The sequence below is a fragment of the Nerophis lumbriciformis genome, linkage group LG03 (assembly GCF_033978685.3).
Source record: "Nerophis lumbriciformis linkage group LG03, RoL_Nlum_v2.1, whole genome shotgun sequence".
NCBI classification, from domain to species: Eukaryota; Metazoa; Chordata; class Actinopteri; order Syngnathiformes; family Syngnathidae; genus Nerophis; species Nerophis lumbriciformis.
In genome coordinates, this window is record NC_084550.2 from 58278315 (window position 1) to 58293271 (window position 14957).

Sequence of the window (14957 nt, forward strand, 5' to 3'; positions counted from 1 at the left end):
GCTGCTGACCGCCGTCTAACGTTACGTGTGATATATTGACTAACGTAACCCTGCTTAAAAAAAATCACTGAACAAAAAGTATGAATAAGGTAGTGAACTGCAACAGATTCCCGTGTTTGCAATAACGTTATAACGTTAGCAGTGAGTTTACAGCCTCACTGATTTAACTACACAGCAAATAAAAGTCACGTTGCTTAGCCAATAAACGTTATCTTACATTCAAAACTTACCGTTCTTTGTGCAACTTCAAATGCCGGACGAAGTTGGAAGTTGTTGCCTCTCCATCAGTAATTTTCGAACCGCATGTGTTGCATACTGCAAACCGTTTTGTGTTGACCACCTCGTAATTTTTATACCCAAACTAAATTATTTTAGGTATCATTTTTTGTTCACTGGCGTGTGGTTTGGACATGTCTTCTTCGTTGGTTGTCCTGCAATTTGATTGGATGAATGCTGTGTGAGGAAAACAAAGTAGATCTAATATGATTGGCTGTTGTACTGAGAGCACACCAGCTGACACACGCAACGCTGATAGCTAGACAAGTACACAATGAAAAATACGGAGCGCTCCCGAATAACTTTTTCATCTTTGGGTTTTGGGGAAAGTAGCAAGTCATGTCAAGTCATGTCAATTCAAAAGGCTCAAGTCCAAGTGAAGTCACAAGTCATTGATGTTAAAGTCTAAGTCAAGTTGCAAGTCTTTTTACATTTTGTCAAGTCGAGTCTAAAGTCATCAAATTCATGACTCGAGTCCACACATCACAACATTGAGGGAGGGATACTGTGGTCACTTCTCCAATTTGAACAAGGTAATAACTGATGAAAATAAGAGACACCTGAACCATCTCCCCGTCAGGGAATCGAACCCTGGTCTTCCGCGTGACAGGCGGAGATACTGTCCACTATACTAACAAGGACTGCTTTGCACAGCCCTTTCCAAGGGACAAGCCAACGTTCGTGGCTTTTGCCTGCCATGCGACAATCAAAGCATTGCGATTTCATCTTTCTGCCATCTCATAATTCCGACAAATTGATCCGTTAAAAGCACTTGTACAGGGTAGTGTGGCCGAGCGGTCTAAGGCGCTGGATTAAGGCTCCAGTCTCTCGGGAGGCGTGGGTTCAAATCCCACCACTGCCATTTTTGTTGGTAGCACACTTGTATCTTCCCTGAGTGAGGCGATAAGACCCTGGGCCAAGAAGACAATAGAAGACATGAGGAAGGAAAGTCTGTTTGCTCTTGTTAGACTTGTATAATGTTTCAACGTCCAAGTCCAAATTCATGCAGCACTTTCCATTGTGTAGTGTTTATCACTTCACTTCACATAAGAGTTCCCCTGGTTCAAAGAATACAAATCGCATTTCTGACATGGTACACGAATGCAATGGGTGCTTCACCTATTTGTCAAGAAACCATACCGGAAACAAGTGTCTGAGGTAAGATGGTCTAGTGGCTAGGATTCAGCGCTTTCACTGCCGCGGCCCGCGTTCAATTCCCAGTCAGGGAAAAAACGTTAAACCCTACGAGCTGATTAGTTGCGTTGTAGTAAACAAGTCCATACAGGGCTTGGCGTAAGGACTTTTCTAATTCTACAAAGGTTGATTTTTGTGATGCTATGTCGAGCTCGTCGCCTGCTGCGTCCCTAACCTTTAATTTGACACACTGACTCTGACAAACAATTTTCCCTTTTTGAAGACTTGTTATGCATCCTAATTTCGAGGGGTGCAACAAACAATATTAAAATACTGTGTTTGATTTCTGTAGGGCTGTGCATTAACGCCGAGTCCATACATCACAACATTGAGGGAGGGATACTGTGGTCACTTCTCCAATTTGAACAAGATAATAGCTGATGAAAATAAGAAACACCTGAACCATCTCCCCGTCAGGGAATCAAACCCTGGTCTTCCGCATGACAGGCGGAGATACTGTCCACTATACTAATGAGGACTGCTTTGCACAGCCCTTTCCAAGGGACAAGCCAGCGTTCGTGGCTTTTGCCTGCCATGCCACAACCAAAGCATTGCGATTTCATCTTTCTGCCATCTCATAATGCCGACAAAATGATCAGTTAAAAACACGTATACAGGGTAGTGTGGCCGAGCGGTCTAAGGCGCTGTATTAAGGCTCCAGTCTCTCGGGAGGCGTGGGTTCAAATCACACCACTGCCGTTTTTGCTGGTAACACACTTGTATCTTCCCTGACTGAGGCCTAATTTGGAAAAGCTTTGGAAAGCTTGCAAAAATAAGGCAAACACGTTGGCTTTGGACTTCTCCACGCCAGGTATGCAATAATTAAAAACACAACCAGCACAGTTTTAAGGCCCCGCAGCAGCCTCCGGTAAAGCTAAAAGGTGGACGTGTGTGTATGTTTATCAACATGTCGTTTGAAGATCTCCGCCCCTACTTAAGACATTCTGGCCACTTTTATCTGTTTCTGTATTTGGATCACACCGCAGTAATAGGATGTCTCACTGGCCGACACGGAGCCACTTGCAGGAGGGAGTTGGCCTGTCTGGTGACATTGTGTAGAAACAACAACATTAACCTCAACACGGACTACACCAAGAAGACAATAGAAGACATGAGGAAAGAAAGTCTGTTTGCTCTTGTTAGACTTGTATAATGTTTCAACGTCCAAGTCCAAATTCATGCAGCACTTTCCATTATGTAGTGGTTATCACTTCACTGTCGCCTAAGACACGAACATTCCCTGGTTCAAAGAATACAATTCGCATTTCTGACATGGTACACAAATGCAATGGGTGCTTCACCTATTTGTCAAGAAACCATGCAGGAGACAAGTGTCTGAGGTAAGATCAGCTCCCTGGTAGTCTAGTGGCTAGGATTCGCCGCTTCCACCGTCAGTTCCAATGGATTTCAAGCATCCGTTTAAAGCCTTGCAAACAGTGTTTAGGACAGGGTCGATCTCGGCAACATGACATGAAGCACTTTTGGCTGTATTGAATCATAAGGCGAGTTCAGTTTCTCGGATAGTGGCAGAATCTGTTCCCCAGCTGGTATCGGCCAGTTTTTTAGGATGCTGTTCCCAACTCCAACCTTAGCTTTAACCCTCTCAATATGATATTTGAAGGTGACCAAGATAGACTGTCTGTGGTTGTATTGAAGCTGTTTTCTGTACCAACTGACTTTAGGCTAACCATTGGTATATGTGTTCTTGAGGTGGAAGACTGTAATTAAACTGTGGTCAGGAATTGCTCATAGGTGATTAGTTGCGTTGTAGTAAATAAGACCATACAGGGCTTGGCCTATTGAATTTTCCCTTTTTGAAGACTTGTTATGCATCCTAATTTCGAGGGTTGCAACAAACGTTTGTAAAATACTGTGTCTGATTTCTGTAGGGCTGTGCATTAACGCCAAGTCCACACATCACAACATTGAGGGAGGGATACCGTGGTCACTTCTCCAATTTCAACAAGATAACTGATGAAAATAAGAGACACCTGAACCATCTCCCCGTCAGGGAATCGAACCCTGTTCTTCCGCGTGACAGGCGGAGATACTGTCCACTATACTAACGAGGAAAGCTCACAGCCTTTTCAAAGGGACAAGCCAATGTTCGTGGCTTTTGCCTGTCATGCAACAATCAAAGCATTGCGATTTCATCTTTCTGCCATCACGTAATGCCATCAAATTGATCCGTTAAAAGCACTCATTCAGGGTAGTGTGGCCGAGGGGTCAAAGGCTGGATTAAGGCTCCAGTCTCTCGGTAGGTGTGGGTTCAGATCCCACCACTGCCATTTTTGTTGGTAGAACACTTGTATCTTCCCTGACTGAGGCGATAAGACCCTGGGCCAAGAAGACAATAGAAGACATGAGGAAGGAAAGTCTGTTTGCTCTTGTTAGACTTGTATAATGTTTCAACGTCCAAGTCCAAATTCATGCAGCACTTTCCATTGTGTAGTGTTTATCACTTCACTTCACACGAAAGTTCCCCCGGTTCAAAGAATACAATTCGCATTCCTGACATGGTACACGAATGCAATGGGTGCTTCACCTATTTGTCAAGAAACCATGCAGGAAACAGGTGTCTGAGGTAAGATCAGCTCCCTGGTGGTCTAGTGGCTAGGATTTGGTGCTTTCACCGCAGTGGTCCGGGTTCGATTCCCGGTCAGTGAAAAACTGTTCAACCCTATGAGCATTTGCTTGCAGGTAATTAGTTGTGTTGTAGTAAATAAGACCATACAGTGCTTGGCCAAAGGACCTTTCTAATTCTACAAAGGTTGATTTTTGTGATGCTATGTCGAGCTCGTCACCTGCTGCGTCCCTAACCTTTAATTTGACACACTGACTCTGACACACAATTTTCCCTTTTTGAAGACTTGATATGCATCCTAATTTTGAGGGGTGCAACAAACATTATTAAAATACTGAGTTCGATTTCTGTAGGGCTGTGCATTAACGCCGAGTCCACACATCACAACATTGAGGGAGGGATACCGTGGTCACTTCTCCAATTTGAACAAGATAATAACTGATGAAAATAAGAGACACCTGAACCGTCTCCCCGTCAGGGAATCGAACCCTGGTCTTCCGCGTGACAGGCGGAGATAATGTCCACTATACTAACGAAGACTACTCCACACTGCCTTTTCGAAGGGTTTAGCCAATGTTCGTGGGTTTTGCCTGTCATGCCACAACCAAAGCATTGCGATTTCATCTTTCTGCCATCACGTAATGCCAACAAATTGAGCCGTTAAAAGCACACATTCAGGGTAGTGTGGCCGAGCGGTCTAAGGCGCTGGATTAAGTCTCCAGTCTCTCAGGAGTTGTGGGTTCAAATCCCTCCACTGCCATTTTTGTTGGTAGCACACTTGTTTCTTCCCTGACTTAGGCGATAAGACCCTGGGCCAAGAAGACAATAGAAGACATGAGGAAAGAAAATCTGTTTCCTCTTGTTAGACATACATGTATATAATGTTTCAACGTCCAAGTCCAAATTCATGCAGCACTTTCCATTGTGTAGTGTTTATCACTTACCTTCACATAAGAGTTCCCCTGGTTCAAAGAATACAATTCGCATTTCTGACATGGTACATGAATGCAATGGGTGCTTCACCTATTTGTCAAGAAACCATGCAGGAAACAAGTGTCTGAGGTAAGATCAGTTCCCTGGTGGTCTAGTGGCTAGGATTCGGCGCTTTCACCGCCCCGGCCTGGGTTCGATTCCCGGTCAGTGAAATACCGTTAAAACCTACGAGCTTTTGCTCGTAGGTGATTAGTTGTGTTGTAGTAAACAAGTCCATACAGGGCTTAGCCTAAGGACTTTTCTAATTCTAGGAAGGTTGATTTTTGTGATGCTATGTCAAGCTCGTCACCTGCTGCGTCCCTAACCTTTAATTTGACACACTGACTCCGACAAACAATTTTCCCTTTTTGAAGACTTGTTATGCATCGTATTTTCGAGGGGTGCAACAAACATTATTAAAATACTGTTTTTGATTTATGTAGGGCTGTGCATTAACGCCGAGTCCACACATCATAACATTGAGGAAGGGATACTTTGGTCACTTCTCCCAAGTTCCATCCATCCATCCATCTTCTTCCACTTATCCGAGGTCGGGTTGTGGGGGCAGCAGCTTAAGCAGGGAAACCCAGACTTCCCAAACCCCAGCCACTTCGTCCAGCTCCTCCTTGGGGATCCCGAGGCGTTCCCAGGCCAGCCGGGAGAGATAGTCTTCCCAGCGTGTCCTGGGTCTTCCCCGTGGCCTCCTACCGGTCGGACGTGCCCGAAACACCTTCCTAGGGAGGCGTTCGGGTGGCATCCTGACCAGATGCCCGAACCACCTCATCTGGCTCCTCTCGATGTGGAGGAGCAGCGGCTTTACTTTGAGCTCCCCCCGAATGACAGAGCTTCTCACCCTATCTCTAAGGGAGAGCCCCGCCACTCGGCGGAGGAAACTCATTTCGGCCGCTTGTACCCGTGATCTTGTCTTTTCGGTCATGACCCAAAGCTCATGACCATAGGTGAGGATGGGAACGTAGATCGACCGGTAAATCGAGAGCTTTGCCTTCCGGCTCAGCTCCTTCTTCACCACAACGGATCGATACAGCGTCCGCATTACTGAAGACGCCGCACCGATCCGCCTGTCGATCTCACGATCCACTCTTCCCCCACTCGTGAACAAGACTCCGAGGTACTTGAACTCCTCCACTTGGGGCAAGATCCCCTCCCCAACCCGGAGATGGCACTCCACCCTTTTCCGGGAGAGAACCATGGACTCGGACTTGGAGGTGCTGATTCCCATCCCAGTCGCTTCACACTCGGCTGCGAACCGATCCAGTGAGAGCTGAAGATCTTGGCCGGAGGAAGCCATCAGGACCACATCATCTGCAAATAGCAGTGACCTAATCCTGCAGCCACCAAACCAGATCCCCTCAACGCCCTGACTGCGCCTAGAAATTCTGTCCATAAAGGTTATGAACAGAATCGGTGACAAAGGGCAGCCTTGGCGGAGTCCAACCCTCACTGGAAACGTGTCCGACTTACTGCCGGCAATGCGGACCAAGCTCTGACACTGATTATACAGGGAGCGAACTGCCACAATAAGACAGTCCGTTACCCCATACTCTCTGAGCACTCCCCACAGGACTTCCCGGGGTACACGGTCGAATGCCTTCTCCAAGTCCACAAAGCACATGTAGACTGGTTGGGCAAACTCCCATACACCCTCAAGGACCCTGCCGAGAGTATAGAGCTGGTCCACAGTTCCACGACCAGGACGAAAACCACACTGTTCCTCCTGAATCCGAGGTTCGACTATCCGGCGTAGCCTCCTCTCCAGTACACCTGAATAGACCTTACCGGGAAGGCTGAGGAGTGTGATCCCACGATAGTTGGAACACACCCTCCGGTTCCCCTTCTTAAAGAGAGGAACCACCACCCCGGTCTGCCAATCCAGAGGTACCGCCCCCGATGTCCACGCGATGTTGCAGAGTCTTGTCAACCAAGACAGCCCCACAACATCCAGAGCCTTAAGGAACTCCGGGCGGATCTCATCCACCCCCGGGGCCTTGCCACCGAGGAGCTTTTTAACTACCTCGGCAACCTCAGCCCCAGAAATAGGAGAGCCCACCACAGATTCCCCAGGCCCTGTTTCCTCATAGGAAGACGTGCTGGTAGGATTGAGGAGGTCTTCGAAGTATTCCCTCCACCGATCCACAACATCCGCAGTCGAGGTCAGCAGAGCACCATCCCCACCATACACGGTGTTGACACTGCACTGCTTCCCCTTCCTGAGGCGGCGGATAGTGGTCCAGAATTGCTTCGAAGCCGTCCGGAAGTTTTTTTCCATGGCCTCCCCGAACTCCTCCTATGTCCGAGTTTTTGCCTCCGCGACCGCTGAAGCCGCACACCGCTTGGCCTGTCGGTACCTGTCTGCTGCCTCAGCAGTCCCATGAGCCAAAAGAACCCGATAGGACTCCTTCTTCAGCCTGACGGCATCCCTCACCGCCGGCGTCCACCAACGGGTTCTAGGATTACCGCCACGACAGGCACCAACTACCTTGCGGCCACAGCTCCAATCGGCCACCTCGACAATAGAGGTACGGAACATTGTCCACTCGGACTCAATGTCCAGCACCTCCCTCGTGACATGTTCAAAGTTCTTCCGGAGGTGGGAATTGAAACTCTCTCTGACAGGAGACTCTGCCAGGCGTTCCCAGCAAACCCTCACAATGCGTTTGGGCCTGCCAGGTCTGTCCGGCATCCTCCCCCACCATCGCAGCCAACTCACCACCAGGTGGTGATCGGTAGAAAGCTCCGCCCCTCTCTTCACCCGAGTGTCCAAAACATGAGACCGCAAATCCGATGACACAACTACAAAGTCGATCATGGAACTGCGGCCTAGGGTGTCCTGGTGCCAAGTGCACATATGGACACCCTTATGTTTGAACATGGTGTTTGTTATCGACAATCTGTGAAGAGCACAAAAGTCCAATAACAGAACACCACTCGGGTTCAGATCCGGGCGGCCATTCTTCCCAATCACACCTCTCCAGGTTTCACTGTCGCTGCCAACATGAGCGTTGAAGTCCCCCAGTAGAACGAGGGAATCACCCGGGGGAGCACTCTCCAGTACTCCCTCGAGTGAATCCCAAAAGGGTGGGTACTCTGAGCTGCCGTTTGGCGCGTAAACGCAAACAACAGTCAGGACCCGTCCCCCCACCTGAAGGCGGAGGGAAGCTACCCTCTCGTCCACCGGGTTGAATTCCAACGTGCAGGCTTTGAGCCGAGGGGCAACAAGAATTGCCACCCCAGCCCGTCGCCTCTCACTGCCGGCAACGCCAGAGTGGAAGAGAGTCCAGCCCCTCTCAAGAGAAGTGGTTCCAGAGCCCTTGCTGTGCGTCGAAGTGAGTCCGACTATATCTAGCCGGAACTTCTCCACCTCACGTACTAGCTCAGGCTCCTTCCCCACCAGCGAAGTGACGTTCCACGTTCCAAGAGCCAGCTTATGTAGCCGAGGATCGGACTGCCAGGTGCCCTGCCCTTGGCTTCCGCCCAGCTCACAAGTCCTCTCCTCTCCCAAGTTGAACAAGATAATAACTGATGAAAATAAGACACACCTGAACCGTCTCCCCGTCAGGGAATCGAACCCTGGTCTTCCGCGTGACAGGCGGAGATACTGTCCACTATACTAACGAGGACTGCTTTGCACAGCCCTTTCCAAGGGACAAGCCAATGTTCGTGGCTTTTGCCTGCCATGCCACAACCAAAGCAATACGATTTCATCTTTCTGCCATCTCATAATTCCGACAAAATGATCCGTTAAAAGCACTTGTACAGGGTAGTGTGGCCGAGCGGTCTAAGGCACTGGATTAAGGCTCCAGTCTCTCGGGAGGCGTGGATTCAAATCCCACCACTGCCATTTTTGCTGGTAACGCACTTCTATCTTCCCTGACTGAGGCGATAAGACCCTGGGCCTAATTTGGAAAGCTTTGGAAAGTTTGCAAAAATAGGGCAAACAAGTTGGGTTTGGAGTTTTCCACGCCAGGTATGCAATAATAAAAGCACAACCAACACAGTTTTAAGGCCCCGCAGCAGTCTCCGGTAAAGCTAAACTTTGGACGTGCGTGTATGTTTATCAACATGTCGTTTGAAGATCTCCGCCCCTACTTAAGACATTCTGGCCACTTTTATCTGTTTCTGTATTTGGATCACACCGCAGTAATAGGATGTCTCACTGGCCGGCACGGAGCCACTTGCAGGAGGAAGTCGGCCTGTCTGGTGACATTGTGTAGAAACAACAACCTTAACATCAACACGAACTACACCAAGAAGACAATAGAAGACATGAGGAAGGAAAGTCTGTTTGCTCTTGTTAGACTTGTATAATGTTTCAACGTCCAAGTCCAAATTCATGCAGCACTTTCCATTATGTAGTGGTTATCACTTCACTGTCGCCTCAGACACGAACATTCCCTGGTTCAAAGAATACAATTCGGATTTCTGACATGGTACACGAATGCAATGGGTGCTTCACCTATTTGTCAAGAAACCATGCAGGAGACAAGTGTCTGAGGTAAGATCAGCTCCCTGGTGGTCTAGTGGCTAGGATTCGCCGCTTCCACCGTCGGTTCCAATGGATTTCAAACATCCGGTTAAAGCCTTGCAAACAGTGTTTAGGACAGGGTCGATTTCGGCAACATGACATGAAGCACTTTTGGCTGTATTGAATCATAAGGCAAGTTCAGTTTCTCGGATAGTGGCAGAATCTGTTCCCCAGCTGGTATCGGCCAGTTTTTTAGGATGCTGTTCCCAACTCCAACCTTAGCTTTAACCCTCTCAATATGATATTTGAAGTTGACCAAGATAGACTGTCTGTGGTTGTACTGAAGCTGTTTTCTGTACCAACGGACTTCAAGCTAACCATTGGTATATGTGTTCTTGAGGTGGAAGGCTGTAATTAAACTGTTGTCAGGGTTTGCTCATAGGTGATTAGTTGCGTTGTAGTAAACAAGTCCATACAGGGCTTGGCCTAAGGACTTTTCTAATTCTACAAAGGTTGATTTTTGTGATACTATGTCGAGCTCGTCACCTGCTGCGTCCCTAACCTTTAATTTGACACACTGACTTTGACAAACAATTTTTCCTTTTTGAAGATTTGTTATGCATCCTAATTTCGAGGGGTGCAACAAACATTATTAAAATACTGTGTTTGATTTCTGTAGGGCTGTGCATTAACGCCGAGTCCACACATCATAACATTGAGGGAGGGATACTGTGGTCACTTCTCCAATTTGAACAAGATAATAACTGATGAAAATAAGAGCCACCTGAACCATCTGTCCACTATACTAACGAGGACTGCTTTGCACAGCCCTTTCCAAGGGACAAGCCAACGTTCGTGGCTTTTGCCTGCCATGCCACAACCAAAGCATTGCGATTTCATCTTTCTGCCATCTCATAATTCCGACAAATTGATCCGTTAAAAGCACTTGTACAAGGTAGTGTGGCCGAGCGGTCTAAGGCGCTGGATTAAGGCTCCAGTCTCTCGGGAAGCGTGGGTTCAAATCCCACCACTGCGGTTTTTGTTGGTAGCACACTTGTATCTCCCCTGAGTGAGGCGATAAGACCCTGGGCCAAGAAGACAATAGAAGACATGAGGAAGGAAAGTCTGTTTGCTCTTGTTAGACTTGTATAATGTTTCAATGTACAAGTCCAAATTCATGTAGCACTTTCCATTGTGTAGTGTTTATCACTTCACTTCACATAAGAGTTCCTCTGGTTCAAAGAATACAATTCGCATTTCTGACATGGTACACGAATGCAATGGGTGCTTCACCTATTTGTCAAGAAACCCTGCAGGAAACAAGTGTCTGAGGTAACATCAGGTCCCTGGTGGTCTGGTCTAGTGGATAGGATTCAGTACTTTCACCGCCGTGGCCCGGGTTCGATTCCCGGTCAGAAAAAACTGTTAAAATCTACGAGTGTTTGTTTGTCGGTGATTAGTTGCTTTGTAATAAACAAGTGCATACAGTGCTTGGCCTAAGGACTTTTGTAATTCTACAAAGGTTGATTTTTGTGATACTATGTCGAGCTCCTCGCCTGCTGCGCCCCTAACCTTTAATTTGACACACTGACTCTGACAAACAATTTTCCCTTTTTGAAGACTTGTTATGCATCCTAATTTCGAGGGGGGGAGCAACAAACATTATTAAAATACTGTGTTTGATTTCTGTAGGGCTGTGCATTAACGCCGAGTCCATACATCACAACAATGAGGGAGGGATACTGTGGTCACTTCTCCAATTTGAACAAGATAATAACTGATGAAAATAAGAGACACCTGAACCATCTCCCCGTCTGAGGTAGATCAGCTCCCAGGTATTCTAATGGCTAGGGTCCGGCGCTCCACACACAACCAGCCTAGTCACTGACAGCTTCCAGATTTTGTTGGTTGCATTGCACAGGCAGGAGAGAGCAGACTAACAAATGACTCATCGTCTGCACTCCTCCCCACTAACATGCTGTAGAACTATCCTCATAGCCTCTTTTGTTCATGGATACCTTGCAACGATTATTTTCTCAGATCTTGGGCGATTTAGGCCAAGGCCAGGACCAAAAAGGCCACACTTCTCTGGAGCCGGGCAGAATAAATTTGCTTAGGCAGAGAGAGGATTTGTGTGAGGCTTTCTCCCGGCGGCTAGAGTAGAGGGCCAACCTGTTGCTGTGATGGCAGTCAATCGAGGCTTATACTGAATGTAGGAAGTTTTGCCTTGATTTTAATCTCTTCTTTGCTGGTTCTTCGTCAAACAGAGCGAGACGAGGGTCTGTTTCTTGTTTGAGCTTTTCTTCTGACGTCTGATATAGGAAGGATCAATGCCTGACAGCAGATAGAGATTGTCGGTTCTAATAGATTTCAATCATCCAGTTAAAGCCTTGCAGACAGTGTTTAGGACAGGGTCGATTTTGGCAACTTGACTGCAACATGACATGAAGCACTTTTGATTGAATCATAAGGCGAGTTCAGTTTCTCGGATAGTGGCAGAATCTGTTCCGCAGCTGGTATCGGCCAGTTTTTTAGGATGCTGTTCCCAACTCCAACCTTAGCTTTAACCCTCTCAAAATGATATTTGAAGGTGACCAAGATAGACTGTCTGTGGTTGTATTGAAGCTGTTTTCTGTACCAACTGACTTTAGGCTAACCATTGGTATATGTGTTCTTGAGGTGGAAGACTGTAATTAAACTGTTGTCAGGAATTGCTCATAGGTGATTAGTTGCGTTGTAGTAAATAAGACCATACAGGGCTTGGCCTAACGAATTTTCCCTTTTTGAAGACTTGTTATGCATCCTAAATTCGAGGGTTGCAACAAACGTTTGTAAAAAACTGTGTCTGATTTCTGTAGGGCTGTGCATTAACGCCAAGTCCACACATCACAACATTGAGGGAGGGATACCGTGGTCACTTCTCCAATTTGAACAAGATAATAACTGATGAAAATAAGAGACACCTGAACCATCTCCTCGTCAGGGAATCGAACCCTGGTCTTCCGCGTGACAGGCGGAGATACTGTCCACTATACTAACGAGGACTGCTCAACACAGCCTTTTCGAAAGGACAAGCCAATGTTCATAGCTTTTGCCTGTCATGCCACAACCAAAGCATTGCGATTTCATCTTTCTGCCATCACATAATGCCATCAAATTGATCTGTTATAAGCACTCATTCAGGGTAGTGTGGCCGAGCGGTCTAAGGCGCTGGATTAAGGCTCCAGTCTCTCGGGAGGCGTGGGTTCAAATCCCACCACTGCCATTTTTGTTGGGAGCACACTTGTATCTTCCCTGACTGAGGCGATAAGACCCTGGGCCAAGAAGACAATAGAAGACATGAGGAAAGAAAGTCTGCTCTTGTTAGAGTTGTATAATGTTTCAACGTCCAAGTCCAAATTCATGCAGCACTTTCCATTGTGTAGTGTTTATCACTTCACTTCACACGAAAGTTCACCCGGTTCAAAGAATACAATATTGAGGGAGGGATACTGTGGTCACTTCTCCAATTTCAACAAGATAATAACTGATGAAAATAAGAGACACCTGAACCATCTCCCCATCAGGGAATCGAACCCTGGTCTTCCGCGTGACAGGCGGAGATACTGTCCACTATACTAACGAGGACTGCTTTGCCCAGCACTTTCCAAGGGACAAGCCAACGTTTGTGGCTTTTGCCTGCCATGCGACAACCAAAGCATTGCGATTTCATCTTTCTGCCATCTCATAATGCCGACAAACTGATCAGCTAAAAACAGTCATTCAGGGTAGTGTGGCCGAGCGGTCTAAGGCGCTGGATTAAGGCTCCAGTCTCTCGGGAGGCGTGGGTTCAAATCCCACCACTGCCATTTTTGTTGGTAGCACACTTGTATCTTCCCTGACTGAGGTGTTAAGATCCTGGGCCAAAAAGACAATAGAAGACACGAGGAAGGAAAGTCTGTTTCCTCTTGTTAGACTTGTATAATGTTTCAACGTCCAAGTCCAAATTCATGCAGCACTTTCCATTGTGTAGTGTTTATCACTTCACTTCACACGAAAGTTCCCCCGGTTCAAAGAATACAATTCGCATTTCTGACATGGTACACGAATGCAATGGGTGCTTCACCTATTTGTCAAGAAACCCTGCAGGAAACAAGTGTCTGAGGTAACATCAGCTCCCTGGTGGTCTGGTCTAGTGGATAGCATTCAGTGCTTTCACCGCCACGGCCCGGGTTCGATTCCCGGTTAGAAAAAACTGTTAAAACCTACGAGTGTTTGTTTGTCGGTGATTAGTTGCTTTGTAATAAACAAGTGCATACAGGGCTTGGCCTAAGGACTTTTGTAATTCTACAAAGGTTGATTTTTGTGATACTATGTCGAGCTCCTCGCCTGCTGCGCCCCTAACCTTTAATTTGACACACTGACTCTGACAAACAATTTTCCCTTTTTGAAGACTTGTTATGCATCCTAATTTCGAGGTTGGGAGCAACAAACATTATTAAAATACTGTGTTTGATTTCTGTAGGGCTGTGCATTAACGCCGAGTCCATACATCACAACAATGAGGGAGGGATACTGTGGTCACTTCTCCAATTTGAACAAGATAATAACTGATGAAAATAAGAGACACCTGAACCATCTCCCCGTCTGAGGTAGATCAGCTCCCAGGTATTCTAATGGCTAGGGTCCGGCGCTCCACACACAACCAGCCTAGTCACTGACAGCTTCCAGATTTTGTTGGTTGCATTGCACAGGCAGGAGAGAGCAGACTAACAAATGACTCATCGTCTGCACTCCTCCCCACTAACATGCTGTAGAACTATCCTCATAGCCTCTTTTGTTCATGGATACCTTGCAACGATTATTTTCTCAGATCTTGGGCGATTTAGGCCAAGGCCAGGAACAAAAAGGCCACACTTCTCTGGAGCCGGGCAGAATAAATTTGCTTAGGCAGAGAGAGGATTTGTGTGAGGCTTTCTCCCGGCGGCTAGAGCAGAGGGCCAACCTGTTGCTGTGATGGCAGTCAATCAAGGCTTATACTGAATGTAGGAAGTTTTGCCTTGATTTTAATCTCTTCTTTGCTGGTTCTTCGTCAAACAGAGCGAGACGAGGGTCTGTTTCTTGTTTGAGCTTTTCTTCTGACGTCTGATATAGGAAGGATCAATGCCTGACAGCAGATAGAGATTGTCGGTTCTAATAGATTTCAATCATCCAGTTAAAGCCTTGCAGACAGTGTTTAGGACAGGGTCGATTTCGGCAACTTGACTGCAACATGACATGAAGCACTTTTGATTGAATCATAAGGCGAGTTCAGTTTCTCGGATAGTGGCAGAATCTGTTCCGCAGCTGGTATCGGCCAGTTTTTTAGGATGCTGTTCCCAACTCCAACCTTAGCTTTAACCCTCTCAATATGATATTTGAAGTTGACCAAGATAGACTGTCTGTGGTTGTATTGAAGCTGTTTTCTGT

General features: G+C 46.9%; 10 non-coding genes across 10 annotated transcripts; 5 read left to right on the forward strand and 5 right to left on the reverse strand.

Moving 5' to 3' along the window:
• Positions 1–845: 845 nt before the first annotated feature.
• Positions 846–917, reverse strand: trnad-guc (transfer RNA aspartic acid (anticodon GUC)). Its single transcript has one exon. It is a non-coding gene; the product is annotated as a tRNA-Asp (tRNA).
• A 139-nt stretch (positions 918–1056) lies between these two features.
• trnal-aag (transfer RNA leucine (anticodon AAG)) lies at positions 1057–1138 on the forward strand. Its single transcript has one exon. It is a non-coding gene; the product is annotated as a tRNA-Leu (tRNA).
• A 3383-nt stretch (positions 1139–4521) lies between these two features.
• On the reverse strand, positions 4522–4593 carry trnad-guc (transfer RNA aspartic acid (anticodon GUC)). The gene has a single exon. It is a non-coding gene; the product is annotated as a tRNA-Asp (tRNA).
• Positions 4594–8592: 3999 nt separating this feature from the next.
• On the reverse strand, positions 8593–8664 carry trnad-guc (transfer RNA aspartic acid (anticodon GUC)). Its single transcript has one exon. It is a non-coding gene; the product is annotated as a tRNA-Asp (tRNA).
• Positions 8665–8803: 139 nt separating this feature from the next.
• Positions 8804–8885, forward strand: trnal-aag (transfer RNA leucine (anticodon AAG)). The gene has a single exon. It is a non-coding gene; the product is annotated as a tRNA-Leu (tRNA).
• A 1578-nt stretch (positions 8886–10463) lies between these two features.
• trnal-aag (transfer RNA leucine (anticodon AAG)) lies at positions 10464–10545 on the forward strand. Its single transcript has one exon. It is a non-coding gene; the product is annotated as a tRNA-Leu (tRNA).
• A 1936-nt stretch (positions 10546–12481) lies between these two features.
• On the reverse strand, positions 12482–12553 carry trnad-guc (transfer RNA aspartic acid (anticodon GUC)). Its single transcript has one exon. It is a non-coding gene; the product is annotated as a tRNA-Asp (tRNA).
• A 139-nt stretch (positions 12554–12692) lies between these two features.
• trnal-aag (transfer RNA leucine (anticodon AAG)) lies at positions 12693–12774 on the forward strand. Its single transcript has one exon. It is a non-coding gene; the product is annotated as a tRNA-Leu (tRNA).
• Positions 12775–13064: 290 nt separating this feature from the next.
• trnad-guc (transfer RNA aspartic acid (anticodon GUC)) lies at positions 13065–13136 on the reverse strand. Its single transcript has one exon. It is a non-coding gene; the product is annotated as a tRNA-Asp (tRNA).
• A 139-nt stretch (positions 13137–13275) lies between these two features.
• Positions 13276–13357, forward strand: trnal-aag (transfer RNA leucine (anticodon AAG)). Its single transcript has one exon. It is a non-coding gene; the product is annotated as a tRNA-Leu (tRNA).
• Positions 13358–14957: the final 1600 nt, after the last annotated feature.